A 26,743-nucleotide genomic window follows, 5' to 3' on the forward strand; every position below is an offset into this window, starting at 1 on the left:
CACACTGTTGACTCACATCCAGCTTCTCGTCCACTGTAACCCTTAGGTCCTTTTCTGCAGAACTGCTTCCTAGCCATTCGGTCCCTAGTCTGTAACAGTGAATGGGATTCTTCCATCCTAAGTGCAGGACTGTGCACTTGTCCTCGTTGAACCTCATCAGGTTTCTTTTGGCCCAGTCCTCTAATTTGTCTAGGTCCCTCTGTATCCTATCCCTACCCTCCAGCATATCTACCACCAGCAATGGTGCAGGGACTAGGTGAAAGGTGTGTATGGGAGAGAGAGGGGAGGCAATGGCACCCCTTCACCAGGTGGTATGGATTAGAGAAGGAAGGATGAGCTGCACTTGATGACATATTGCTGGATAGTTCCCAGATATGTGCAATTAATAAACTTGTGGCCTAGTGTCTTTTCTTCCCACAGTGTCCAGGACAAATAAATACTGAGTAGTTAATGTTTACAATACAAAATGCAAACCACTTAGTATTATACCCATGGATAAGTATATAAATATATACATATATACTTATAAAGGCGCTGTTTCTGGTTTTGAGAAACAGAAACACACTAAGCAAGTAGCATTGAAGCAAATTGCATGGAAGTGTGGTGTATTTACCTGCACAACTGAAAGAAGAGGTCATTCTGTTGTGCATTGTACTTTCCAAGTGTAAAGAACTTTCACTGCCTGCTGCAAAGCAACTGCCATTTTGTACTTCAGTTCATATGCAGAATATTACAGGGCAGATTACTTTCCCCTAAAGATAGAGTTGCCAACCCTCTATGATTGGCCTGGAGTCTCCAGGAATTAGAGATTAATATTTAATTAAAGATTATGTCATGTGATTAAATTTCCAGGAATATGTCCAAGCAAAATTGGCAACCCTACCTAATGTGCTTTGAGTTTGTTCTTTATTTACTGTTTCTTATTCTGAAATGAAAGCCGCAGAGACTGGAAGAGACGTGTTTTACTCTGTGTGTGTGGAAACAAAAGGCATTCTACTTGCAGAGAGTGGCGGCAGAAAGAATTCCTCTAGAGGACAGTACTTCCAGATGCAACACTTTCACCTCCTCTTTTATGGTACAGCGTGTGAACCTACAAAACTGGCCTCAGAGTGCTAGTGAACATGAGTGAGAAGGGACAGTTCTCGTAATTGTAAAAGTATTTTTTTTACCATACCAAGGGGAACCCAATGAGTCAGGAGGCTGGTAACAGGACAAAGCTCTTTTCACATATGCTACCAGCTAGCTGTTCAGATCTAGCCCTGGCCTGCCATAGAATAATACCATTTAAGGCCAGAAGGGACCGCCAGATCATCTAGTCTAACATCCTAGAAATCAGCAGTCTGCTACCGTGCGAAGGACGTTTGGCTGCTGGTGCAAAATGACACCGGTGGCATGGGCAGTGGGTATCATAGGCTAGGGGAGGCTGTGCCTCCCCAAACAGCCTGGCATGGCCCCGCCCATCCTCTGCCACCAGTCTGCCTCCTGCTATTCCCGGTGCTCTGCCCCGGCTCAAGCTGGCTGGGGCTAGCCAGCCTGCTGCGGGGACTTGGGACACTTGCTTTTCTTCAGGCTTTTGAGTACTCCAACCACAGAGGTCAAGGACTGAATGGAATGGAAACTAAACTACCCACACACCCTTAGAAGGTGTCCACGTGGGTCTAGCTTGAGGGACAATGGGATTGTCTCATGTAGACATCCCCAAGCTACCTTCATCCTAGCTAGGGTACCAGGGCAGTGAAGTCATGGCAGGATGGATGTGCTTCAGCATGGGTTAGCCCCACAAGTAATTACCCTGGTGTCCAGGCGGGCTCGCACTGCCTATGCTGCAATGTGTGCTGCCACAGCTTCACTGCTCCAAGACCTAGCTAGAGAGATCAAAGCTAGCTCAGATAAGCTGTTCAAGCTGCAAATACACCCAAAGGCAAGACAGCATGGGGAAGCTTGCTCTACTATCGCCAGTTCTAAAGCATTCTGGGCCTAAGAGCTCTCTGAAGTGGTTAACCTGGCACCTTTCACAAGTGCTACATTCACTTCCAAAACAAATAAAAATAATCAAGTGTCATTATTACAGTGCAATGACATGAACATTAACAACAGATCATTTGACTTCATTTGTTCAAACCTTAAATACAAGACACCTTTATCATAGGTGAGTTGTCTTGTAATTTAATGATTTTATATGGGTTTTCCATTTTCAAAAGTTTCCATTGACACGTATCAGTCGTTCCAACCTTTATGCATTGTATATGTATAGAAAAATCATATTAGATCTGCATAGTGCTTGGCCATGAGATTCAATATTAATGGAATTTGTATGACTCACCTGATGCCAGTGAAGGTATATAAAGATATTACAACCACAAGGCATAAAATACTTACAACATATTGCCAATGTACTACAGCTGTGTGATCCATCAGGAAAGATCTTACAATAATTCTTTCAGTTTATGTAATATCTAATCCAGTGGTTCCCAAACCTTTCCTCTTGCACCCCCCGTTACCAATAATAGAAGGTGTTCTCCCCTTCCCTCTCGCCCCACCAGAAGCAGAGTCTCAGCCAGGGCCAGAATCAGGGGCAGGGAGCTGAAAGAAATCGCCAAGAGCAGGGGCCAGCAGCCGAGAGTGGGTGCAAGCTGTGGCCATGAGCAGGGCTGTGGCCAGGGCCCAGGAACAGAGCCAGGGCCACAGCTGCGGCCAGGAATGGGGGTACAGGGAAGCTGGAAGCAGAGCAGGGCTGGCTGGCACTCCCTCCTGCCCTCTTGTGGGGCCTGGCCCAGGCCAAGCAGCATCCCTGGCAATGTTCATCCACAGCCCTAGGGGGCACGTCCCACAGTTTGGTAACCACTGATTAATCTCTCTTACAAGGATTTTAAGCCATAAGAATCAGGTCTGGGATCTGGCTCTACATGCCCAAATTATATATTCATTGTTTGGATTGTTAAAGAAGGATCAGCATTCAAACATTTAAACATGGATAATTAATTGTAAATTCAGAGTTATGTAATGTGATGAAAGATACCTCTTTTGAGTACTTGAGATTAAAATGAAAATTAATGCTTGGCTCTGTTGTTGAGAAAAAATAAAGATAATTTACAATGTTGTGTCTTCCATAAAGTTTGCACTACTCTCCATCTCTCTTTAACCTTAGAATTGGACAAAATGGCTAGAAGGTGTTCACAATGAGATCATAAAGGATTGCCCCAAGTATCGATTGAGAGAGTCTCTGTAATAAAAAGCTGCAGGTCAGAACAAGGGCATTAGAGTGTGCAGTCATTGTCATTTACCATCCCTGCTGTTGGCCTTCTGAAAGCAGCTCCTAAAAATAACAACAGTTGTTGTAGAAGTCAGTGACAAATCCCACAGGGAACTGTCTAAGAGAACTCTCCTTCTGATCCAGTAAAAATAAAATCATTCTGACAATCAATGTCAGAAATGACTGTCAGCCAAACACTAGCGTACAAAAAAAAAAATGAAAGGCTCCCAGAGAAAAGAAAGGTAGAGACAGAAAATTGAACTCATCTTGATACCATGCCTAAGGACAATCCTCAGCAGCTCTGAGATCAAGTCATCTTCAGTGGAGACCACTGGGAAACGCAGCTCATATAAGCGGTGTCAGATCCTGGTCTAATTGTAGGCATTAAAGGGGAGCTCACAGGTAGAACCAGAACTAATCAGGTCTGGTATCTGGGGTGGATCATGGTATTTGCCTATACACAATATGTTATAAGAATGGTAACAGGAAGATAAAATAACTAGGGCTGTCAAGTGATTAAAAAAATGAATCATGATTAATCGCACTGTTAAACAATAATAGAATACCATTTATTTAAATATTTTTGGATGTTTCTACATTTTCAAATATATTGATTTCAATTACAACACAGAATACAAAGTGTACAGTGCTCACTTTATATATATTTTTATTACAAATATTTGCACTGTAAAAAACAAAAGAAATAATATTTTTTCAATGCCCCCATTACAAGTACTGTAGTGCAATCTCTTTATCATGAAAGTTGAACTTACAAATATAGAATTATATAAAAAAATAAGTGCACTGAAAAACAAAACAATGGAAGTGTCCACCGGAATGGTGGCCGAAGCATGAAGGGCATACAAATATTTAGCATATCTGGCATGTAAATACCTTCCAAGGCCGGCTAAAAAAGTGCCATGCGAAATCCTGTTCTCACTTTCAGGTGACATTGTAAATAAGAAGCGAGCAGCATTATCTCCCATAAATGTAAACAAACTTGTTTGTCTTAGCGATTGGTTGAACAATAAGTAGGACTGGGTGGACTTGTAGGCTCTGAAGTTTTACATTGTTTTATTTTTGAGTGCAGCTATGTAACAAAAAAATTCTATATTTGTAAGTTGCATTTTCATGATATTTAATAAATTTCAATTGGTATTCTATTGTTTAACGTGCAATTAAAGCTGCAATTAATCGCGATTAATTTTTTTAATCACGATTAATTTTTGAGTTAACTGTGATTAATTGAAACCCCTATAAATAACTAGTTTTTGCCACTTCTTTCTACTACGGTACTAGACCCCTTTGATACATTTTTCCATTAAACTTATCATTATAGTAACAGGTGAGCAAGTATTGTTAGTGCCAGGCCTGGGAAATTCTCAGGAATTTTTGACATAACTGCACGAAGAGGACCTCTGCACTCATCTCTAATTTAAGAAGTTTCCTAAGTTGGATTAACATGGTGACTGTTTTCTAGGAGGCATGGATGGTGCTCTCTAGTTTCATCTATGCATGAAGGATTCCATTCACTAACTGCAAGGTGCTACCTGAAAGTTTCTTGATCCTTAAGGATTAACACATTTGTCTTAAACAAGCTTTTCTTAATTTATTACCATTTCTATTGTTCAATTAATTGTGAGGAGAGACTGTGTGTGCCTGTAGCAGGGCATGATATCAGGATCCAGACAAGGGCAGTCAGGGCCAATGGTTAGAGCAGGGGCAACACGAGGCTGAGAGAAGCACAGGAGTTTGTAATCAAGTTCCAGGCTGAAGTCAATACCAAGGATCACAGTCCACATCAGGTGGCTGGGTCTGGTGAGAGAAGGAATTATCAACATGCGGTTTTAGCAAGGATACATGGAACACCAAGTTGATTTTGAGGGATCTAGGTAACTGAAGCCTCATAGTCACTGGACTGATTATATGACTGATGGAATAGGGCTCAAGGTATCAGTAATCCAGTTTATGACACAGCTGTTGGCATGGAGGTTTGGGGCTGAGAGCCACACTTCTTGGCCGATGATGAAAGCTGAGCCTTCCTGGTGCTGATGGTCCTCATATTGGTTGTTATCTTCCTTGGCCTTGCCCAAATGTGCCTTGAGTTCTTCTTGGACCTCACTGATCCAGTCAGCAGTCCTGGGATTGGTGGAGGTGACAGGTAAGGCTGGGTGGAGACAGGTACGGAAGCCAGAGTTTGCATAGAATGGACTCTGTCTGGTGGAGACATGATTAGTATTGTTTTAAGCTAGCTCCTCCTGGACTAGGAGACTCAACCAGTTGTTCAGGTGGAAATTTGTGAAGCAGTGCAAGTATTGTTCTAATATTTGATTCGCTCGCTCAGACTCTCTGTCTGTTTGTGGGTGATAGGCAGTGGATGTGTAAACACAGCCCATGAGCAGACATATGGCTTTGCACCACAACTGTAACACAAACCACAGACCCTGATCAGTTGTGACTCACCCCGGGATGCCATGGTGACAAATGATGTGAGTCACCAGGAGTTGGGCCATTTCTTCTGCAGAGAGCAGGAGCACAATGGGGATGAAGTGGGCCATTTTTGTCAATTGGTCAACCACAGTGAGGACTATAGTATGCCCATCAGTATACCCTCAACTATAAAGTCCAGGGTAATAGCATCCAGAGTCTAGACTAGGTCTCAGAAGGCATTAGGGTGCTCAGGGTTTTGAGTGTCATGTCTTGGTGTGGGTGCATATCTCACAGGAATCAATATATGAGTGGATTGTCAAGTGCATTTTGGGGCCACCAGAAAGAGCCACAGATAGTAACAAAGGAGGAGGTGCTTGGGGATCAGTTTGGAAGAGTATAGCCCCTGTTTTTGGAAGAGCATGGTTCCTGTCGCCACACTGGAGGTGTCACTCTCAATGGCAAAGAGTCAGGCAGAGCTAGAGCATTGGTAAACTTTATATTGAGCCTGTGGAATGGTCATTGAGCTTCTGGAGACCAGGTGACAGTAATGTTTTTGTGGAGAAGTGTGGTCAGTGGAGCAATTTGACCTGAAAACCTGGGAAATGAAGCACCTATAAAAGTTGAAAACCTCAGGAAGAATTGTAGCTCTTTGACGTTTCATGGTATGCATCGGTCCATACCATCTCCACCTTCTTGGGGTCTATTTGGAGGCCTTTGGGAAACAGGATGTAGTCCAGGAGTTCCATGGAGTGCTTATTAAAACTGCACTTTTTCAGCATCACATACAGGTCATGTGGGCAGAGCCAACCCAGGACTGACTAGATGTGCTGGGTATGTTTCTTGGATCCTTGGAGAAAATGAAGATATCATCTAGGAAGAGCACAATGTGCTGGTCTAGGGTGTCATGGAATACCTCGCTTGTGAAGTGCTAAAATGTTGCTGGGGCATTTGTGAGCCTAAATGGCATTACCAGGTATTTCTAAAGGCCATACTAGGGTTGAAAAGCTGTCTTCCATTTGTCCCCTACTCAGATTCAAATCACGTTATTGGTTCTCCACAGCTCAAGTTTTGTGACTACCTGGGCCAATTGTACATTTCCCAGTAGTTTTGGGATGAGCTTAAGAGAATATCGAGTCGTGATGGTTACCTAACTGAAGGCTCAGTAATCCACAATATGCACAGGATTCCATTTTTCTTTTTAACAAAGAGAACTGGGGTCTCAGTAGGAGAAGTAGATGACTGGATGAAACCCTTGGCCAGATTCTCCTGGATAGGAACACAGGGCAGCCAGTTTGGGTTGCATATAGAGGACAAAATGACATGTTGGCCCCTGGCTTCAGCTTGATCGGGCAGTCATAATCCCCGTATGGTTCTTCTCAAAGACATCACTATAGTTGTCATACTTGGATGAGCAGTACCAAAGTCAAGTCTGGGGGTGGTCCCACCTGACCCAGAGACAGGGTGCCAGGTGTGGGGAGAGTCTTGGTGCTAGGATTCATCAGGCAGTCTGCATGGGCAGACTAGTTGGCAGAACTCAGAGCAGAAACCAACCTTGCACTCATGCTGAAGGATGTGCCGATCATGAGCCACCAGCCACAAAAAGCCAAAGATTATGGGGAAGTGTGGCAAGATAATCCTCAGAAACTGAAGCACTTCCCAAGGTCCCAAATGGCACCTTCCAGAGCCACTGTCTCTTGTGTCACTGGCCCTGATGACAGGAATGAGCCATCTACAGTTTCCTCAAGATTGGAGACTATCGTTGGCTGTATTGGAATACCCACTTTGGAGGAATTTGGTATGGCCCCCCTGGGATACAGAAGCAGACTTGTACTTTGAGGGGTGGGGGATTTTTTGCCATGCCTGGGTTATATCTCGGTGAGGAGTGGGAGGTGCATTAGGGCTCACCCAGACCAACACCCTCTACAGGGCCTGGGCAAAGTGATTTCCTGAGCTGGGTCATGCCAGAGTTCCTGACAGGCATTTGGTGAGAGCTTGTCCAGATCCTCCACAGCAGAAACACAGCCCATTGCAGCGATAGCACTCTTTCCCTCTGGAGTCACATAGCGGTTGGATGCATGCAGTGGCACAGGTTGTGTGTCTAGGTTGGAGATGGATATCAAGAGGTGCTGGACATGTGGTGGCCTGGTCACTTTCCTTTCCTCACTTTGCTTATGTATTTTGCATCATTTGGTACTATAAAAATGGACATAATCTTTTGATAATAAACAATTTATCAAAGATTTATTATGTAACCAGTGTACAAAAATTAACAGAGTCAGTGAGAGCTAGAACAGGAAATATTTCAAGCAACACGTCACAAGTGATAAAATGTTGTTCAGAAAAAAAAAGTATAGTATTTTGGATCATGGAGATAAACAAAGACAAGTGTTTGAGTCTTGGATCTTAAATTTCTCTGTTGTTGCCTGACACATAATGACAGATCAGATTATGGTGGGCAGATTCATCCATCCCTAAATCTTCAGAGTATAGTACTGCCTTCCTATCAGTGTGACTTCCAGTCATTTTAGTGGAAGTCACACAGCTGAAACCCTTTAAACCAGGGGTAGGCAACCTATGGCACGGGTGCTGAAGGTGGCACACGAGCTGATTTTCAGTGTCACTCACACTGCCCAAGTCCTAGCCACCGGTCCGGGGGGCTCTGCATTTTAATTTAATTTTAAATGAAGCTTCTTAAACATTTTAAAAACCTTATTTACTTTACATACAACAATAGTTTAGTTACATGTTATAGACTTATAGAAAGAGACCTTCTAAAAAATGTTAAAATGTATTACTGGCATGCAAAACCTTAAATTAGAGTGAATAAATGAAGATTCGGCACACCATCTCTGAAAGGTTGCCAACCCCTGCTTTAAACAATTTGAAAACTGAGGGGATATTGCCTGTCTAGTAAATATAATCTAATACACATCTATGCATTCCTTGCTGGAAGGGGTGGAGGTTATCTGACAGGCACTATGATCTAATGAGGGGATGGGGAACCCTTTTTCTATCATGGGTCACTGACCCACAGGAAAAATTTGTTGCAGGCCACACATAGCCTCACGTCTAGGGTGCGGAGGCTTGGGGCTTCCCCTAGGCTCTGGGGTGGGGCCAGAAATGAGGGGTTCAGGGTGTGGGAGTGGGATCTGGGCTCAGGCAGGGGTTTGGGTGCATGTGGGGGTGAAGGCTCTGTCTGGGGGTGCAAGCTCTGGGGTAGGGCTGGAGATGAGAGGTTTGGGGTGCAGAAGGGGGCTCCAGGCTGGGGCCAATGGGTATGGAGTTCAGGAGCAGACTCGGCAGGAGGCTGGGGTGTGAGAGAAGGTTTTGGGTACAGGCTCTGGGAGGGAGTTTGGATGTCGGATGGGGCTCAGGGCTGGAACAGGTGTGCAGATGCAGGTGGAGGTGTGGGGTCTGAGAGGAAGTTAGGGGGAAGAAGGGGGTTCCAACTTGGGACAGGGGTTGGGGTGTGGGTGGGGGTGCAGGGTCTGGGAGGGGGCTCAGGGCTGGGGCAGAGGATTGGGGTGTGGGGTCTGGGAGGAAGTTAGGGTGCGGGAGAGGGTTCTGACCTAGCGTTGCAGGTGCTTACCTCAGGCGGTTCCCAGTCAGCAGTGCAGTGGGGCTAAGGAAGGCTCCCTGCCAGCCCTGGCTCCAAGCTGCTCCTGGAAGCACCCCCCTGTCTGGTCCCTAGGCGAAGAGGCGAGGGGGCTCTGCACAGTGCGCGCTGCCCATGCCCACAGGCACCGCCCCCACAGCTCCCATTGGCCATGGGTCCTGGCCAATGGGAGCTGTGGAGCTGATGCTGGGGGTTGGGGCAGTGTGCAGAGCTTCCCTGATCGCCCCTCATCCGAGGGGCCACAGGGACATGCCGGTCGCTTCCGGGAGCTGCACAAGCCGGCCAGATTTTTAACAGCCTGGCAACCCCAGCTTCCCCCAGCAGTGGGGCAAGCTGGCGCTCGTGGCTTCAGCCCCATGGTGGGGGGGGAGTACCGAGGCTTGTGGCTTCCAGATGAAATGAAGCAGTGGGGGCTGAATGGATGAAATTAAACGGTGGGCTGGATCTGGCCCACACACTGTAGGTTCCCCACCCCTGGTCTAATGAATAGGGTACTGGGCTAGGAATCAGGAAATTTTGGGGCAGATCCTTAGGTGGTGTAAACTGTCATATCAATCAGTCTATGCCTTTCTTGTATTTAGCTCAAATACTTGAGTTACCATTCTAGACCTGAAGAAGAGCTCTGTGTAAGCTTGAAATCTTGTCCCTTCCACCAACAAAAGTTGGTCCAATAAAAGATACTACCTCACCTGCCTTGTCTCTCTCGTATCCTGTGACCAACATGGCTACAACAACACTGCAAACAACTACTGGTATCTATGTTCGTTCTCCATATTCTATGTCCAAATTCTTCCTTCAGTCACCACCAGTTAACTCTACTGACTTCATGAGAGTCACAGAGGGAAAGATTGGTCCCTTTTTACTGCTACTTTGGATACACTTGCCATTTTAAAGTGACTTTTTCTCTTAATTTTTAATTTATTTTCCTTTTTTTTTCTCCTCACCACCCAGCAGCCCAGCTAAATGTTTAATGGCAGATTCTGGCTACTATGCTTCTATTATAAAAGCTAAATTAGAAGCCATTCAGCACTCCCTGTTCAGCTTTTGCTATACAAATTGAGTGATAATTGTCATCAAAGCAGCCAAGAAGCACTCTTGAATGCAGCAGCTAATCCCTGCGGGGCCAATTTAAAACCACCTCTAAGACATGTGCACTCAGCTGCCCTCCTCTTCCCCTGCTATCAATGTTTCATGGGTGACTGAGACACTTCCTGGTCTGTCCCATAACCTTTCTGCAGCTGCCACTGTGCAAGTTGGTGCATTATGGTTTGTTTACATTAATGACAGAAACAAAGAATAAAATTCAGTTTTAATTCCAATTCTGACTCCTCACTTGTGACTTTCTTACTATATCTCATAATTTCTCCAAAGAAGCTTTTGTCTGCATTATGAAAGCATTTTCCAGTCAGACACTCTCTGTAGCTCACTTGGACAACTGATTCAAACACAAAAAGACACTGCTGTGTTTCAGTTCTATAAGGAAAAGAAGTTATTGAATTGTCTGTTATTCTGACTGAGCAAAAAAAAAAAAAATCCAATTCAAATAGTTAATTCTTCATATTTCTCTGTAAATCCTCATTCCTTCAGTTGGAAAATAATTCCTACAATCAGTTTCTTTAGTGAACAATAACGGGATTGCAAACCGAAAACCAACATGATAAAAAAATTCATTTAATGGACACTAATTTGACCTGAAAGTGTTCTAATCAAGTTTTCAGGAGGTAAAGGGAAAAACACAAAAAGCTCTAAATATTTTTTAAAAAATCGTAGCTTGACAATGCTCAACAAGATCAACTCCGACCATGCCGCAGTTCAGAACACAATATCTTCCAGTGACTAACAAGAAATGCCTAATGGAAATAATTTTTAAGTGTCTCAATACCATTGGCAGAATACCTTCCCAAAGGGAAATAAATCTCACTCTCCCCATTCCAAAACATAGTAAATAATCCATCTGAACTATAATTTACAATTTTTATTTTGTAATCTTCATGTGTGAAATTAGTGGATTCATCTTTAATTCCGCCACCCCCAATTTAGACAATGCTGATTCACTATATTGTTTTAAACCTTTCAACTGAAACAGATAACAAGTGGAAAGACTAAGAAACCCCACACAAGGAGTTAGAACAGGCCATGTCTTACATTAGATTCTTTTTTAGCCTGGTGCAATCACCATGATCAAACATAAATGCAATTTTGGGGCAGATCTCTACTGTTGAAAAAAAGCATCATAAATAGAAAAATAACAATACCAATCTAAACCCCAGACAGAATGGACAAAAACAAACCCTATCATTGGGAATTACAGCTGGTCAAATTTCACCATTTTTTAAATCAAATCCTCCTGAATATTTCTGATGAAAGTAGTGGGGTTTTCAGCCAAGTCCATTGAGAACAAAACAACCTGTTTGAGTTAAATTCCAGACTGGAGCAAAACACGGAAGATGTATCATTGCAAAATGTATCACAGTATCTGGAAGGATGGCAGCTAAATGCAGCTAAACATGCCACAGATGCAGAGATCTGAAAAGAAGATAGAATATTAAGAAACAAAAAATCTCAGACATCTCCACATTAGTACACCAAGAACAAGAGGACTTGTAGGGCATAACTTCTGGCTGTTGTCCAAAAAAGGAATAAATTTGTCACTCATTAGTAAATCTGGTTGAGAATTTTCTAACAATTCTTTTTTTTTTCCTCTGGAGTACCAGAAAAGGGGCCAGACTTGTCCATCTGCCAGCACTCCATAGTCATACAATACAATCATAGATTATTAGGGTTGGAAGGGACCTCAGAAGATTGTCTAGTCCAACCCCTTGCTCAAAGCAGGACCAACGCCCAAATCCAAATGGTCCCCTCAAGGATTGAACTCCCAACCCTAGGTTCAGCAAGCCAATGCTCAAACCACTAAGCTATCCCTCCCCCCGTATGTACATGCAGACTCAGCTGTCTCAGAGGCATACCATAACACCACATGCATACCATCAAGCAGCAGGTACTACAGAGAAGCATGCCACACCATTTTGGAACAGAGGTAAGCAGTGCTATGAAGCACATTATCCTCAACCATCTTGCCTTGAACAAGTGAGATGGGCTCAGAGCATTCCACCCAGCTGCCACTGTTATCCTTGCCCTACCAAGCTGAGGGAGAGCTATAGCAGGATTTTAATCTGAACGTTTGAAACTAGCTAATTATTGAGCAGCACAATGTCTTTTAAACAGATAAGCTGAGCAACCTGCTGTAAAAACAGGCAAGTACATTCAGAAAGGCCTGAAAGTGATGTGCAAGTTAAAGTTCACCTTAGGTATCCATGGTTTGATTGCTACTCAAGAAGAAGACATCCAGCCATGTGTTCTTTATAAAGCTGTATTCATTTAGGGGTAGTGCTTAAGGCTCACCCTCTCATTACCAACAGCTGGGGTCCCTTTCAGGGTGTTGTCATGGACTTCATTACTCGCAACCTGACCTGTTCTCTTTCTCTTTGGCAGCGGGCCCAGAGGGGAAGACAATTCACCACCTGTTCATCCTCTCCAGTAGCTCAGGGAAAACCTAATCGCGGAGCTGGCCCAAGGTTCTGGTGACTCTCACAAACCTTTTAAACGCCCCTCCTGTTTTTATCACCTTTGGCAATAATCACTAAGTACACTCCTAAAGCTGTGTTTGGGGTTAAGATAAAGTAAAATGATGAATTCTCTTTTTTACTATAACAGCAGGCAATTTGCCAGCTGGATTTTGAATCCTGGGAGTATTGGGTTCTGCCTGGTCATGTTTTCCCCTTTTGATAAATTCTTGCTCCCTCAGTTGCTGTCTAGCACTTTAAAATCTTAGTCTCAGAGGGAAAGAACCTACTACAGGAGATGAGTTTATAACTCTGTATCCAGCTGCTTTAATGGGTTGAAAACTGGGATCTTCTCTCTCACAAAGTGGCTTCATGGTAGCCCTGATGTTCCTGAACCATTCAATGGTACAAAGTGTCCATGCTCTGTGAATTTGCAGGGAGGGGAATGTTGCAAAGCACCTTCTCGAAAACATGTCAATTTCTCATCTGGACAATTTTTTTTTCCATTTGGACTGTCTGTACCATGCCTATAAAAAGAAAGCAGCAAAACAAGACAGCATAAGGAAGAGAGAGGGAAAAGTGGCTTTCAGTCTACAAATGCACATTTTTATATCAAATTTCTGCACTACTGTACCTCCAGTACCAAACATAGAAACACTTGTTTTTACACTTTTACTCAGTGCTTAGAGACTTCAGTGTCTGGATAAAGCTGTCACGTAACTATAGCCCAGCCAAATGCATTCAGATAGTATGATGTGCATGATTTCATAAATATTGATGTCAAATTGAAAGAGAAGAGATCACAACCTTCACAGCCATGATATTGCCCTCTCAGTGTTTTGATTGTATGTTATTTTGCCTACACACTGTATTAAATTCAGATCAGCTTGCATGGTATTTCAGTTTGATAACTACCTAAATTATAAATGAATCTGTGCAGTTGGAGGTAAACTTTTCATATAAATGTCATCTTTGGTTCCATCTAAATAAGGAAAGCTAGAGCTAGAGCCCATCACAAGTGGTATTTGACCCTGCTGTTTTCCCCTTTTTTGGCTTCCTAATAATTGCAAGCGGGCTCTCATGTGAATTATACCCTGTAGTGGGGCAGGCCTGAGAAAAGTGCTGGAACAGGCCTTTGAGGCTGTGCAGTTTGGCAGCCAATAAACAAAGGCCTGTAGGAGCCAATCAGCGCTGGGCAGAGGCAGCCAATCGGGGCCAGGCAAGGCCCTATATAAGGGCTGCCTAGAAGCTGAGAAGTTAGTTGCTCCCTGGCTCCTGAGGAAGGAGCTAGCACCTTAGGCTGGGCAGGCCCAGGGGAGCAAGAGAATGCTACAGCCCTATTACCTGCCAGGCTGTGGGCCCTGCTACAAAGGGCTGAGAAGGTGTACAGGGCCAAAGGGGAAATGGCCCAGGGAAGGAAAGCAGACAGGAGGGGAACAAAGGAGGGGAGAAAGAGGCTACTGCTAGAGGGTCCCTGGGTTAGGACCCAGAGAAGCAGGCAGGCCTAGGTACCCCTGTTCTCCCCTTATACTGCACCTGGCCATAGAAGATGGTGGCCAATACAGACTACAATTTGCCCCCGAGCTAATGGACTATATTGTGGGTTGTGGTTGGCCACTGAGGCAAGTGCAATACCCAAAGACTGCTATTAAACCCCTGCCCTGGAAGGGAGTAAGTCTGGAGTAGTGGGCAGTGTCCTGAAGAGGATGCCACCAAGCGGGGAGCAATGTGAGTCCCAGGACAGCAGCTAATTCCCAGAGCAACCAGTGGGAGGTACCAGTGGTGGTGAGTCTTGACCCCATCACACATCCCTTCTTGGATTCTGGCTTATTAACATAAAATAATATTTTAACTCAAACGTAGAATCTTCTGGCCTTCATCTCCAGGCTCACCAAACCATTTACCCTCACAGATTTCTAACCTTCTCTTAAGGGTTTTCTCTTGCCCCTTCACTATAAGTATCTCTAGCCAGATTTTTTTCCTTTTGATTGGTGTGGAAAACAGCTGTCCACCACACTCACCCATCCTGGCATTAGGGTCTCACTCTTGGTCTCCCAGATCATACTCAATGCACAGCATGCAACAGTAGCTATGGGAATATTTTTTTTCACTGAGATTGAGTCTTGTCATGAGACACCTCCACCTCCTTTCCATGCCTCACAGACACACTCCACCTTTATTTGGCCACTGCTCAGGAAATAGTTAACACTTTACGTGCATCTGCCCACCTTACCAAGAATATGGCTTTATGTCACCCTGAATCATTAATGGCACAGAAATCCACTCAATGTCAATTGGAGGGTCCAAGAAAAAGGTCCCTACTTTCAGTGTTTTCAGAAGTCCAGTGTTTCTAAAAATCCAGGTGTCATGGACTTTTCCTGACCACTCAATACTTGTCAGTAACTTGTCCACAGTGAACCACCAAGGTCTGCACTCTGCTAAAACTGTTTTGTTGATGGCATTATACTGGCAGAACTTTACAGCTTTTGCTACAACTGGTACAACTTCTAGGGTAGACAAGGCCTTGCTAACTGGTTTGTAAATGAAAGTTGGAAGTGAGCACAACACAAGTCTGCATTTGAAAAACAAAGAGTCCTTAAATCTTTCAGGCTGTTTTTCACCACAATCACTTGTTAATAGTCTCTGCTTAGGCTTTCAGTTTGCCCTTGAACAAAAACAAGGGTTGGGCATTTATACTGATAATGAGAATACTTTCAGTTGCACTAGATAGCTTAATTTCCATATGTAAACCAGGGATAAAAATTGTCTTGTTTCCAGGCATAACTCAGCCACTGGGGGTGCAGAGCCGTGGCTGGGAGCAGGGCCATGTCTCCAGATGTGGGGGACCTGGACAGGGATAAAGGGGCTGAGGATGGGGCCAGCAGCTGGAACCCCAGGTGCAGGGCTGGCAGCCAGGACCCCATGTAAAACCTGGGGATGCTGCAGCACCTCCCGCACTCCTAGTTCCCATGCCTATGAGTATGTTAGTTCACAACTGCCTACTGCAGGATTTCTTTTACTCACTCTTGAAATGCCTACCATTGGTTATTGCTGGGCACAGGATACTGGACTAGATAGATCCCTGCTCTGATCCAGTCTGGCAATTGTCCCTATGACAGGTCACATAACCTTTTTGCTCCTCATTTTTCCCATCTGTAAAATGGAAATAATACTTCCTTACCTGGAATGCACTGGGAGGATTAATTCATTATTTGTAAAGTGCTTTGGTGCCTTTTGAGGAGGAAAGTACACAAGTGTTAGAGAACAAAGTGGTTAATTGCACACTTGGAATAAACATCTGAATTTCTTGTTTTGCACATAATATTGTGAGTGTTGAAATTCCAATAGCATCAATCTCCCACTTTCAAGAGCAACTAATTCTCAAAAGAAAAAAAAAAACCTTTAAAAAATTCCCAGAAAAACAAAAAGATAGACATTGCAACTGCCTCAAAGATAGTAGACATGGAGTTTGGGTAAATATATACAGGAAGCTATCAGCAAAGAGATTTTATTTTTACAGATTTACCCCTTTTCTGGAGGTTCCTGAGATTTCCTGTAGACAGGAGACAACTGACGAACTTTAGAAATAATAAGATTGGTTATCCCACCAACTTAGGCCTGGTCTACACTATGCGTTTAAACTGATTTTAGCAGCATTAAACCGATTTAACGCTGTACCCGTCCACACTAGCGAGGGCCATCTATATATCGATTATAAAGGGCTCTTTAAATCGGTTTCTGTACTCCTCCCCAAGAGAGGCGTGAGCGCTAAAATTGTTTTACCATATCAGATTGGGTTAGTGTGGCCGCAAATCGACGGTATTGGCCTCTGGGCGGTATCCCACAAGCACCACTAGACTGTTCTGGACAGAAATCTGAACATCGGTGCATTGGCCAGGTAAACAGGATAAGCCCGCGAAATTTGAATTTCATTTCCGGTTTGGCCAGCGTGGAGCTCTGATCAGCACGGGTGGCCATGCAGTCCCAATCCCAAAAGACCTCCAGCATGGACCATACCGGGGATACTGGATCTGATCGCTGTATGGGGTGACAACAGAAGACGAAATGCCAAAGCGTTTGAAAAAAAAATCTCCAGGCTACACAGTGCTGTTTTGACAAGCATTAACGGGAAGCCAGAGACTCAAATGGACGCTCATGGAGGAGGGGCGTACTGAGGACTCCAGCGTATCCTCCAGTCCACAGCAGTCTCTGAAAAGTATTTGCATTCTTGGTGAGCTCCAATGCCTGTAGGGTCAACACATTGTCCGGCGTGGTTCAGGGAAATAGCCTCGTCAATTTACTCCTCCACCCCCCACGTGAAAGAAAACGGGAAAGAAATTTCATTTCTTAACTTCTTTCAGTGTCACCCTGTGTCTACTAAATGCTCTGGTAGACATGATGCTGCAGCAGTGAAGAGCAGTATCCACTCTCTCCCGGTGGCAGACAGTGCAGTAGGACTGGTGATTGTCCTTTTATCACCCATGAGTGCTCCTGGCTGGCCTCAGGTAAGGCTGGCCGAGGGCACCGTGAGTTACAAATAGGAATGATCCCAGTCATTCCCAGTAGATGGTACAGAATGGCTGGTAACCGTCCTCATCATAGCAACTGAGGGCTGAGCTCTCTCAGCCCCTTCCTTTCCTGGTGTAAGAAAAGATTCTGTCCTGCCTGGACTGTCATTAGCAGCGGCATGCTGGGCTCCCTCCCCACCACTCGCTTAATTCCTGCCTGGACTGTCATAGCGGCAGGAGGCTTGCCTCCCCCTCATTTTATCTCACTAACCAGAAGTCACTGTTTCTGTATTCCTGCATTCTTTTATAACTTCGATGAGCACAAATAGGGGGACACTGCAACGGTAGCCAGGAAGGTTGGGGGAGGAGGGAAGCAACAGGTGGGGTTGTTGCAGGGGCACCCCCCTTCGTGAATGGCACGTAGCCTTCATTATTTCTGTGGGGATCTGCCCACAAGCAGCTGTGGCTCTCTGAGTACATTGGTTCTCTAGTACACTTGCCCCATATTCTAGGCAGGACTGACTATTTTTAGAAACTGTAAAGGAGGAATTGACTTGGGGGTCATTCCCAGTTTTGCTTTTGCACCCCCAGCCGATCTTAGCCAGGGGCACCCATGATAGCAGCAGACAATACAGAAGGACAGGTAACCGTCATCTGATTGCCAATTTACACCAGCAGCAGATGGTAAGAATGACTGATAACCATCTCTGCTATCATGCAAAAGCAAATGAATGCTGTCAGTGGCATCCAGTACACCATACGGTGACTGTAAAAAAAGAAAAGCTGAACGGGCTCCATGGTTGCCATGCTATGGCATCTGCCAGGGCAATCCAGGGAAAAATGGCTCAAAATGATTGTCTGCTGTTGCTTTCCCGGAGGAAGGAATGACTGATGACATTTACCCAGAACCACCCACGACAATGATTTTTGCCCCATCAGCCACTGGGCTCTCAACCCAGAATTCTAAGGGGCGGGGGAGACTGCAGGAACTATGCAATGCTCCGGAAATCGATGCTAGCCTCTGACCATGGACGCACACTGCCGAATTAACGTGCTTAGTGTGGACGCATGCACTCGACTTTATACAATCTGTTTTATAAAACTGGTTTATGTAAAATCGGAATAATCCTGTAGTGTAGACGTACCCTTAGTGAATGCTGAACAAGAAGTCATCTCAGGCCACGTCTACACTACGCGTGAAAATCGATTTTAGATACGCAATTTCAGCTGCGAGAATAGCGTAGCTGAAATCGAATATCTAAAATCAATTTACTTACCCGTCTTCACCACGCGGGATCGATGTGCGCGGCTCGCCATGTCGATTCTGGAACTCCGTTTGTTTTGGTGGAATTCCGGAATCGATCTAAGCACGCTCTGGGATCGATATATCCCGTCCAGATCAGACGCGATATACCGATCCCCGAGCAATCGATTTTAACGCGCCGATATGGCGCGTAGTCTAGACGGGGTGTCAGAGTAATCTCCTGGAATGTCTGAGCTCTGGCACAAAACTGAGTAAAGCCGCTAAAATCCCTCCAGCTCACCACTTGTAAAAAGGGGATGGGAAATCTATAAAGGCCTTAGATGAATCTTTGAATGGGGATTGCTTCAAGCAGAATAATTAGCTGTTCTGGCTGAAAAGGACGTCTGTTGAGAGCCACCCCGCAGGTTGAGAGCTTACCACATTAAAGGAAAACATCCTGCTGATCACATTAAGGAACTCCCACAAAAACAGATAAGCAGGATACTGAGAATATGAACCCATCAAACAGTATATGGTACATTTGCAGCTATGTACCGTTACAGTTATTTCTTAACAGCCCACACGTAAAATAATGTCTATAAGGGGAAATAGATCAAATCCTTTTCCTAATGGTTGGAATGGTCTACGATTTAAAAGAACTACACTGAAGCTAAATCTAGCATTTGTGTTCTCTCCTGAAAAGGGAACAAGGATGCCAGTGTTCTATAAATCTCTGGATCAGAGCTTGTGAATGTAAGAAGATTTGTGGTGTTTCCATACTGTATCTAAGGCACATATAGGCAGTTAACTGTTGATTTGACTTCCTCATTGGACTGCCTTTTTGGCAGTGTGATTTTAAAACATGGAAGAACTGTAAAGAAGTGGTAGAAGTAAGAACTGAGAACTATTTTTTTTCTCTCTCTCTCTTCAGTACACTTTTCAGTGGAATATGCTGGACTTCTAGAATGTCACTCGCTCACTTTCCATTAGTGAATGTGGAAAGGATGGGTTATAACATCATTAGAGAATGGAGTGAGGACATGTCAGAGCTATTATCCTTTTGGGGACTACTACTGTGTCTCAGTTTCCCTCCTGGCTCGGGAGATTTTGGTCTATTTGGTGCTTTAGTCCTCCGGCCAAAGCAAAAGTCTTATCCTCTTGGGGCAAAATGAAAAATAGAAATCCAAATGAAACAGCTTTTTAGCTACCAATGGCAAATTCTATAAGTTTTTTTTTAAATTCCCCAGGCTGACAATTCTTTTCTCCTTGGCTCAGAGATTTCCATACTACCTCCACAAATAATATCATAGGGGAGCCCCGACCCTACTACCCTAAATCAGGGGCAGTGATATGTGCAAAATTGCCCTATTCTGCTGTTTTCCAGCGCCACTTCACACTTCGTCACAATTCTCCTCACCCACTTCATGCATACTTCTTCCAAGCCCTTGCCCTTGCCCTTTCTCTCTTCAGGGGAACCACCTCCAGAATCCTTACATGGTCAGCTGCTGTCCAACCTGAACCACACTACTCCTGGCCTTCTCCAGGATTCTCTAAAGCCCCTCTCCAAATTCCCTTCTGTATCCTCCTCCCTGAGCCGCTATAAAGAAACTCTTCAGTCCATTCGACTCCCCGCCCCCCCCCCCGCATTTCTTTCTCTCAGCTGAGTCATAGGATACCTTCAATAATCTTGCTGTCACATGATCTTGTACCTCCTACTCTTCTCATTAGAAGAAAACTCAGGCAAGGGTCAGAGATGTTATTTGAACAACATAGAGGCCCAGTTCTTCCTGTGACACTTGCACAATGCATTATTTCAGCTATTCTCAGGGGACAAGTTAAACATTCTTCACTGATTTTACAGACAATATTTGCTAGAATCTTTATTAATAATGTCTCATGGGAGCCAAGGACAGACAGGGATTCTTGGATGGCAAAATCCCTTCAAAACACTCAGGGCCAAATTCTCTACCAGTTAAGAACATTGATTTAGTGGAGTTACATCAGCAGAGAATTTGGCCCAGTATGTGCATGTGAAATTTCAAGCCGAAGTTGTGGCTCCCTCCTATTGTCTTTGGAAGTCCCATGTTTCCAGAACTTTGGAAGAGAGCTCTGCAGAAACGTGTCAGGAGCAGAGGTCACAGCTGGGTCAACAACTTTACAATGTTCAACACATTGAGGGTAAGGGAAACAAAGCACAAAGACATTCAGGCAAAAAAGGTCAGAGTTGTAAAAACAGGTAAAGCGAGTTGGGCATGAACTTTGTCATGCACTGAGAATGGATAGTTAAAATAAGCCATGCATAGGTGCTGGAAGAGGGGTGCTGAGGGTGCTGCCACTGCCCCTGGTTTGAAGTGGGTTCCATTATATACAAGGTTTACAGTTTGATTCAATGGCTTTCAGCACCCCCACTATACAAATGTATTTCAGCACCCCTGAAGCCATGGAGCTGCTCCACAGTAACAGGGAGCAAAACTGTAGAATAGTAGTAAAATTCCACTGGAATCAGAGGTAGAAAAAGTATTCAAGAGGATGTTTTGAGCATTGAGGTAGTTTTCTAGATTAAACAAAATATGTAAATAAAAAAATCTGGTTTCTGCACTTCTTGTATTAAGAAAATAAATTTATAAGGTCACTAGAAAAGAATCGGGAGCGGGAACTTTTGAAAATAGTTCTAATATCTATTGCAATTTGCCAAGGATTATGGAAAGAGAGTGCTGAGCTATTTTAGCATGCTAAAGTATTACCTGAGGAGGTCTGTTGACAAATATTGAGACTGTCTGCTCAGAACATTCCAGAAGTTCAGATTTCAACCACAACGGCCATTTAACTGAGTTGCATATCCTATGGTCAACATTTTGTAGTATGAATTAATAACAAATTGAATAATTCAATACACACATAATATCATTGCCCCTTTTTGATCCAAGCTGCTAGTCAAAGTTCGGGGCCCTCAGGATGTTCCAGCTGGAAGTAGAAATTGATGGAGTCTGGTATTTACTCTGATGCATTTTTGTTTATTTATAAGGGATGTAAAAAGTTCACCTCCAAATGCAGAAGGAACAAAGAACAAAAGGAGCAGTTTCTTAGCTTAAAGCCCCAAGCCTCCTTAGCCAAGAGACCCAAAAGTGCCCTTTCTAGCGTTTTCCAGGGTCACAATATGTTCACAAGCTACTGCTTGTCTTATTTGCTTTTTTCCTCTGCCTATCTCTGTTCTTGGCTTTTTCAGTCTTTTCCCTCTTCTGCCTTCCCACCCACCGACCCAGCTATCCAAAACAACATTCAGCAGAAAGCTTCTGGGTGGGTTCACACACTCCTTTTTGTCGTAGGTGGGGGCTTACGCTTACAGTTACTTTAGCAGAACAGTGAGTTCACACTTATTAGTCTCAATGGGGTTTTAACATAGTCCACAACAAAGTTTCACTTAGCTCTTAACAACATAACACAATAATATAATAATATATACTAACAATAATAGGAACTGAAAATATTAGATATTTGTAACAAGACTTAATTAATGGAATAGAAAAGAGAGAATATTTACCCTGTAATAACTGGAGTTCCATGAGATGTGTGGGCCCTGTGGATACTCACTGTGATTGCATGTGAGCTCTCAATCAAGGGCATAAGGGCTGGTGTGGACCAACCATGTCTCCCATTCCTGCTCCGTTGCATCCGATGAAGTGCGTATTCACCCACGAAAGCTCATGCTCCAATACGTCTGTTAGTTTATAAGGTGTCACAGGACTCTTTGCTGCCACTGCAAATAGAAGAGGATCCATGAACTTGGAGAACTCCAGTTAGTATAAGGTAAGTAACCATCCTTTCTTCTTCGAGTGCTGGTCCCTGTGGTGACTCCCAAGCAGTGTCTTTTCAGGATGAGGGTGCAAGGAAGTGCTTTGCACCATTATTTACAGTATCACTGAACCAAAGGAAACATCCTGAGCCAAAGTTTGAACCAAGGCATAATTCCCAGCAAACCTATGACCAGAGCTCCAGGTTGCTGCTCTACAGATATCCAAGAGTGGAATTCCTTGCAGCAAAGCCACCAATGCAGCTTGTGCTCTGGCTGAAAGAGCCCTGACAGAGGAGGATGCAGCTGGAAATCAATCTGGAGAGTCTTTGGGAAGAGATTGAGAGGGTGAAAGGGGAAGCAATGATGGAGATGAATAACCTCAGAGAGCCACCAAAAGAGCTTCGTCCTGCTCAGGTAGAGGGTTAGAGCTCTGTATATGCTCAGGCAGTGAAGTTTCTTGTCCTCACGAGTGTTGTGAGGTTTGGGGTGGAATACAGGTAGCTGGACCATTCGGTTCAAGTGAAGATCAGAAGAAACCATAGGGATAAACTTGGGGTGTAACCTCAGGCAGCCTTTGTCTCTGTAAAAGATCGTATAAGGTGGGTGCACCATCAGGACCCTGAGCTCACCCACTCTCCTGGATGAGGTAATAGCAGTTAGGAAGGCTACCTTCACTGAGAAGGCCATGTGCTCAAAAGGTGGGAGATAAGTGATGCTGCTGCTATCACAGGGAGAACGTCTTCCATTTGTCTGCATAGCACCTCCTTGTAGAAGGCTTCCTGCTACTGAGAAGAGTGGACTGGACCTCCTCCAACCTGGAATTGGGGTCTGCATTCCTGTAGTAGTTTTTTAGAGAACTCTGACAGCATGTTGTAATTAATAAAGTCAGATATTGGCCTGAATGCCTGGTAGTTCGCAATACTGAATAGTAGGCTGGCTGATGAAAAATTCTTTCTACAAAAGAAATCTAGTCTCTTGATGTCCTTGTCTAAGGGAGCTGACCTAGGATGGTGCAGCCTGATTTGCTCTGTGACCACATGGATAACAAGGGATTTCAGGTTAGCCTGGGAGAGCACAAATATTCTGCCTCTTTGGAAGACACAAAGTACTCTCCTTAGCCTGCTTTCAGGACCAGGCACAGATGGCTGGTGTGTGCCAAATAGCTTGGTAGGTTCCAGTATGGCCTCAGGGATAGGGGGTGGCACTTTGGAAGGAGCTGAAGAGTGGAGAATATCCAGGAGTTTATGTGTGGGATCCTGAACCTCTTCCAATTTGTTAACCCCTGCATTGCCAATACCAGTGCAGGTTTGATACACCCCATCACAGGGCAGCTGAGATTTCTTTCTTGGAGGTGATCTGAGTTGAAAGCAGTGTCAAAGGTCCTTGTAATCAGGGGCTTGAAAGAATGGATTCCAAGGGCCTCAGTACGGCCAGAGGTTGGGATCATAAGGACTGCGGTACCAGTCATCCCAAGCCCAATAGTACAGGTCATGGAGATGCAGAAGGCTCTGGAAGCCTTGCCTAGGCTGATGTCTTGTGCCTGGTCTGTTAGGGGGATATCAGCACCACCTCCTATATGTCTGAGGAGTAGGAGCTCTCCAATTAAATACGCAGAGCCGACAGTGCCGTCTGTCATAAGGCAGCATGGCTGGAGGCATACACCGGCAAAATGTGCCCCCATACTGTCGGACCATTCACAGCACAGCTAGTACATGGGACCAGCGAATAGCACATTGATGGGGTAGTGATATCTCTCAACAGAACTGGATCTGACAGGCTTAGCAACAATTGCCAGGCGCTCGAGAAGGGTGTACTGAGGCCCAGCAGAAACAAAGCTTGCGAGAGTCTTATGCATTGGCTGGACTGCCAGTGTGAGCTTGGACACAGTGGTCTTGGTGCGGTGCAATACCACCTGTGCAGAAGGTGAATGCTCCATCCTATCCTTGCACTGTGCAAGAGTTGGTTCATCCTACCTCCTTCATAGATGGTTTAAGAGCACTGGAAACTCCCAGTACTGTTGGTGCCAGCCCATGATCCCTGGACAGACACAATTGCTCTGGGGCAGAAAGTCTCATCAATGGGAAAGGCAATGCAATCCTTTTTTAAGCAGACTTATAGTGATTTTTGTGTCTCTCTTTTTATGAGGGTGTTTCTCCTTACCTTCCTCATGCCTCCATTTAGAGGAGTGCTTGGGTTTTCTATGGGATTCCAAGCTGGAAAGCGGCAGCACCGATGGGATATTACCCAGAGGTTCAGATGAAAGAGATGGATGGGGGCTGGGTCCTGGGTCAGACAGAGATCTCATAAAGAGCTCTGGGAGATGCTTACAGAGTCTGTACTCCCAAGACTGTGTAGTGAGGGGCAGGGGAGGAAAGAGTGGCAGTTGTCACACTTTGAGAGAATGTGTCATTCCTCAAGGCAATGCAGGCAACTCTCATATGGATCACTCACTGGGAAGATCCAAGGGCAGGCCAGCCAGGACTTGAAGCTTGGAATCCTAGGCATACTAGTGCTCTGAAGATGAAAGAGTAAAAAAAAATTGTGGGGAAAGCCCCTGATCTCCAAACCATCTAATATAAAACAATTTTAAAATTATTTAGAGAGCTGATCTTGGAAAGGAATTCTAGAAGGCTATGAACACTGAAGGGTTCCATCCCAGACTGTGAACAGTAGACAGGAACTGGTGAAGTCGTCAGTTCTTGCCACCCCTTATGCCTTCAGTTAGGAGTATGAGGCAGCAGGCAAGCATAAAGGAAACCATTTTTTTTATTTGCTTATACATGGCACGAATAAATACAGATTTACAGATCCTAGAGTGCAAATTTATCGTCTTATATGAGGGGAAAAATCATGCATGTAAATGGTGCATCTAAGTCATGAAATGGGCTACAAATGCAATAAAAAATAAGATATTCAAAAGTTTAACAAATGGAAGGGGGGCCTCGAAGACGTTTCCCAGCTGGGTGCCATCTGGACTAGGGCCAGCCCTGCCTAACCAGAGCTGAGTTCAGAGGAAAAGGACTAGCTCTCAGTTCCCGGAATACTTCACTGCAGCTGCTCCTTCTTTGACTGTAGTCCTGATACAAAGACGTTACAGTAAGAAAACTGCAGCGAGCTGGTGACTTGCTTTCTCCTCTTCTCACCATACTTCTGTGCAGGCTTGACGCTCTTATGAGATCCTCTGAAAAGTCTAAAGACATAAAGGATCTGATCTTAAGCCCTCTCAAGTCAGTGAAAAGACTGCCACTGGCTTCAGTGGGTTTAGAAGCAGGCCCATGATTGATGTTCAGAGAGTGGGGTGGGGAGGGAAGCTTCTTCATGTTTGAAAGTGAAAAGGAAGCAGTTAGCTGTAGAAGATTACATTTTCATTTCACTGGCACTTCACATTGCACAGCACCTCTCTGAGAGAGAGCCAGCCATGAGCCTGAATTCTCAGTGACAGAGGGATTATAGAACAGCACTGTTTAATAAGCAGGCAAAGCCTCTTTAATTCCTTCTGTATAGGGATTTTTAATCCCTTTCGCATGATACATCTCGATAACAAGAATACATGAGGGCTGCAATGGAGACAGAGGCCATGGCTATACTTACATTTTTGCAGCGCTGGTAGTTACAGCTGTGGTCGTACAGCTGTGTAGGGCCAGCGCTGCAGTGTGGTCACATTTGCACCATTTGCAGCGCTGTTGGGAGTGGTGCATTGTGAGCAACTATCCCAGCGTTCAAGTGGCTGCAACGTGCTTTTCAAAAGAGGGGGGTGGGGTGGAGTGACAGGTAGCTTGCGGGAGACAGAGAGAGTGGATTTTTGGAGCAGACACTGTGACAGCTCCCTGCCTTGCAAGTTCAAAAGAGGGGGATGGGGTGCAGTGTGACACGGAGTGTCGGGGAGACAGACAGAGTGTATTTGTGGAGCAGACACTGTGACAGCTCCCTGCCTTGCAAGTTCAAAAGCGGGGGGTGGGGTGCGGTGTGACACGGAGTGTCGGGGAGACAGACAGAGTGGATTTTTGGAGCAGACACTGTGAGCTCTCTGCCTTGCAAATTCTGGCCATTTCCCCCACCCCTCTCTCAATCACTCTTAAATATAAAAAGGCTTCAGATCAGATAAGCAGTTTCCACTCCCTCCCCTCTCCTCCCCTCCCCCCCCCCACCGTGCTGTTTGTCTCAGGCAAACAGCTGTAAACATTCCAAAGGCTCCGCTCGCTCGCTCGCTGCAGCAAAGAGCAGCTGTGTTTGTTTTTTAAGATAAGTATCTACGGGAGTACCTTCCGGTTTGTTGTATACACGAATTGTGGGATACCTCCTAATACCCTGGAGGCCAATAACAGCGCTGGTGAGTG

This window comes from Chelonoidis abingdonii, chromosome 1 (assembly GCF_003597395.2).
Source record: "Chelonoidis abingdonii isolate Lonesome George chromosome 1, CheloAbing_2.0, whole genome shotgun sequence".
Taxonomy (NCBI): Eukaryota; Metazoa; Chordata; order Testudines; family Testudinidae; genus Chelonoidis; species Chelonoidis abingdonii.